The sequence below is a fragment of the Propithecus coquereli genome, unplaced genomic scaffold (genome assembly GCF_000956105.1).
Source record: "Propithecus coquereli isolate 6110/MARCELLA unplaced genomic scaffold, Pcoq_1.0 Scaffold266, whole genome shotgun sequence".
NCBI classification, from domain to species: domain Eukaryota; kingdom Metazoa; phylum Chordata; class Mammalia; order Primates; family Indriidae; genus Propithecus; species Propithecus coquereli.
The window spans coordinates 1,457,879-1,462,005 of NW_012148241.1; positions in this window are offsets into that span (position 1 = coordinate 1,457,879).

A 4,127-nucleotide genomic window follows, 5' to 3' on the forward strand; every position below is an offset into this window, starting at 1 on the left:
ATGAAGGTTTTTAGTTCCCACGTATGAGTGAGAACATGTGATATTTGTCTTTGTGTGCCTGCCTTATTTCATTTAACATAGTGACCTCCGGTTCCATCCATGTTGCTGCAAATGACAGGATTTCATTTTTTTAATGGCTGGATAGTATTCCATGGTGTAAATATACGGTATTTTCTTTATTTTTTATTCTCTGCACATTAGAGTCTAATATATAGTGGGGCTCAACAAATATATGTTGAATGAATAAAAACACACTCTTCAAAAGAAATTGGACAAATAAAAATGAACCAAAAGAATTTAGAGCAGTGGTAGGGCTACAGATTAGAAACTTTTCAAATATTTCTGTTTTGATGCTTCTGTCTTCCCTTGTTTTTTCCCTCATTGTGTGTCCATTATGTTCTCTTACTTAATATCATTTTAGTACTAAGTGGTGGCCTCAGGACTTGAACTCACATCTTCTTACTTCAGTAACTTTATTATTAGAGCCTAACAGTTAAAACATCATGAACGTAGAAGTACACATTCATTAGCTTTTCCTACATGAAAAATACTGGAATTGTATGTTCTCCGAGATGACGAAAATATGACATATGCAATATTCATGAAAATTAATAACTAATTTTGACATTATTTCAGGTTTTAAATTTAGCATAGACCAAAGACATGTGCAAAGAATGTAATGACTAAGTCATTGTGGATATCAGTTCCAGTTTTACACGTGCCAATCATAATTAATTCATTTTATAATAACTCACATCTGAACACCTTTCTCTATTCCTGAATAAAAAGGGCCTAAAAATTACATAAACCTCTTTTCTGTAGCTGCAAGAGTTTCTATTGCCTCTGAACTAACAAAGAATTTTTTTTTCTTTCGGAATTAGTTTGTTCATTCATTAACTCTTTTATTTGTTGGATATTTATAAAGAGCCAGTTATGCACTGTGATAGGAATATGGCTTCTGCATATGAAACAGACATGGAAATCACTCTCAGGAAGCTTACGCAGTTGGTGGAGATGAAGGGGACCCATCCAAACATCTAAAAGGCAGTCTTAGCAAAATGGTAAAATCATAAATTAAGAAAAGTGAAGGCAAGGGAAGAGGGGAACCTAAGGTACAAAGAAGAATATGAAAGCTTCATAGAGGATCTGTCTTTTGAACACAAATCTCAAGAATGAGAAAAAAATTGCAGTAAGCAAGTCGAGGAAGGCAAAGAGCTAACAGTATGCCTAGAAAGATCATAGCCTGATTTTTTTTTTGAGAACTACTAATAATTATTCATTTCTGAAAAATGAAAGACATAGATAATGAAATAAGACTGGACAGGCTGACAGAGGTCCACACATGCTCCAGAGGCCGTGAGAGTCCACAGCGATGAATAACAGGGACACTGAAAGATCAGCCTGAAAGTAGTGTGCCGATGGATATGAAGGGGGAGACAGAGAAAGCAAAGAGCATTGAGTCTGTTCAAATTTCCTTTGAGGTAATTTACTTTAATTGACTCCAGAAAAACAGATTGATGTATTTGTATGTAATGTTCACTTTCATGGATGCCTTAAGGATGGTTTGTTAGTATTTGAAGGAACCCAAACTGGGACACACTCTCAAGAGACGGCTTTACAAGAAATTCACATATCACCAAATCAATAGCAGATGTTTCCCTGATTAGCAATTAAAAGATATTAATAGTCATTGGAGGAGTAAGCAGTATTCCAGGTATTTAGTTTCCTAGAAAGACTGCACAGGCTCATTGCTCCTCTGTGAATACTATAGGGAAACCGACAAGTTCAAGAGCATACTACCTTCAGAATAGTGCCTTCTGTCTACAACTCTGTTGAGGCTTGCATTCCCCCACTTAAGGGAGAATACTGTCTCTTGATCAGGCTAGAACTTTGGCTGCTCCCAAGGCCAAAATATATTGCTGCACTTACTAAGGTGGTAGTTCTCATGAGTGAGCTTTTAGGAATATGCATGAAATGAAATTTTGTTTTTGCTTACTAATAAGCATCTCTGTGTATAGCAGATTTTGGTCTGGTACATGATCTCCTAACAAACCAGAGAAAGTGTTTAGAGACAAGATTTAGAACCACTTCCTAACAAGAGTCACTGGAAGCCACGAGTGTTTACCGAAACAACTTGGTAATTCTTGAAATAACAAGTACTTAGGTCAGTTTGCAACAGAGGCTATTCTAGAAGAACAGATGACAAAAGTCATTTGTCTCAGCAAGGACAATAGCAATGGGTCTGTAGAAGACGGAATAATTTTGAGATAGATTTATTCAATAGAATCAATAGAACTTGTTGACATATCAGAGAGAATAAAAATGAAGAAAAGTTTAGAGAATTTTGTTTCTGCCACTTCAAGAGGGGAGGAAAATTTGAAAAGAAAGTTCTTGGACATTATATTAGTTAGCTGTGGCTGCTATAATAAATAGCCACAAACTTGGTGATTTAAAAATATCAGAAATTTATTCTCTCACAGTTCTGCAGGACAGAAGTTTGAAATAAGTATTACTGGGCTGACACCAAATTGTTAGCAGAGATGTACTCCCCCCAGAGGCTCTAGGGAAAAATCCATTTCTTGCTTCTTCCGACATTCCTTGACTTGCAGCCAAATCACTCCAGTCTATGCCTCTGTGGTCATATGCCTTCTCTTCTGTGTCTATCAGATCTCTCTCTGCCCCTCTTTTGTAAGGCCACTTGTGATTATATTTAGAGCTGCCAGGATAATCTCCCCATCTCAAAATCCTTAACATAATCACATCTGCGAAGACCATTTTTCCATATAAAGTAATGTTTACAGGTTCCAGAGATCAGGATCTGATATCTTTGGGGGCATTATTCAGTCTACTACAGATGTATTTAATTTTAAGTGTCCACAAGAAATTCTAGAGAATATATCTGGTGAACAGGAGGATACTGGAGTTTGGAGGTATGAAATAGGAAGCAGGATCATCTGCTGAAAGAAGATAATGCTGGTGGAACAGGATGCTTGATGTCATAAATTTCCAAAGTAGTTGTTGGGGAGAATAGAACAGAAATCTTACTAGCTGTTAAGCAGTGTTTTGAATGGTGTAGAAGGAGAGTAACAAATATGGTAACGTCAATGATCTAAAGAGTTGTGGAAATATTTCCCAGCTGTCCTCAGATGGCTGGATATAGGAATCAATATGATAGTTGGATTAATCTAAGGTTGAGGTTTGCTGAACACATATTTGGTTGAAAAAATGAATGAGCAATGGAGTCTGGAGTACTTGAGCTACTAAAGTGTCAGATAATGAGATTTAGGCTGGATGGAGAAGCAAATGAAGTCAAGAGAATGCTAAAACACTTGAGAAAAATGCTAAAAATAGGATTAATGGAAATAATTAAAAGATAAAAGTTCATGTTCATTTTAAAGTGTACCCTAACTTATTGTTGATTATAGTCACTTTGTTGTGCTATCAAATATTGTTCATTTTATCTAACTATGTAACTATATTTTTGTACCCCTTGACCATTCCCACTTTCTGGCCCCCTTTCCACTACCCTTCCCAGTCCCTGGTGACCATCATTCTACCCTTTGTCTCCATGAGTTCAATTCTAGAGTGGGATTTATTATTTCAGAGGTACAGTAACTGACAACTGTGTCTACAAGGGAGTGGGTTACTAGTTAGAGTGGATGTTGAATGTTACTGTTCAGCAGTAACATTCATTATACGCCCAGGTATAAGTGAGACAGCCTGGGTGGCCATTCTCAAAATTTAATATGGCTAAACAGAGTCTGGAGAGCTTGTGAAAAATGCAGGCTCCCTGATTCTACTTTTAGGGATTCTGATTCAATAGGTCTGCGATGGGATTCATAAATTTGCCTGTTAACCCAGACGATTTGGATGCAGGTGGTAGACAAATCACACCTTGAGAAACTGCTATAAAACATTAGAATTGTAATCTATATAAACGTTGTTGATGAAAGCTGACTTTCTATGAGAGAAAAAAGTATATCAACCACTCATCAAAATTTTTAATGAATGCAGATGACGCAGTAAAGAAGTCAGTAAACAATACAATAAATAGCTACAGAGCTTAATAGCATTGGATAAGTGGACAAAAAAGGAGACAAGTATTTTGCATGAGAATGAAAGTGGGA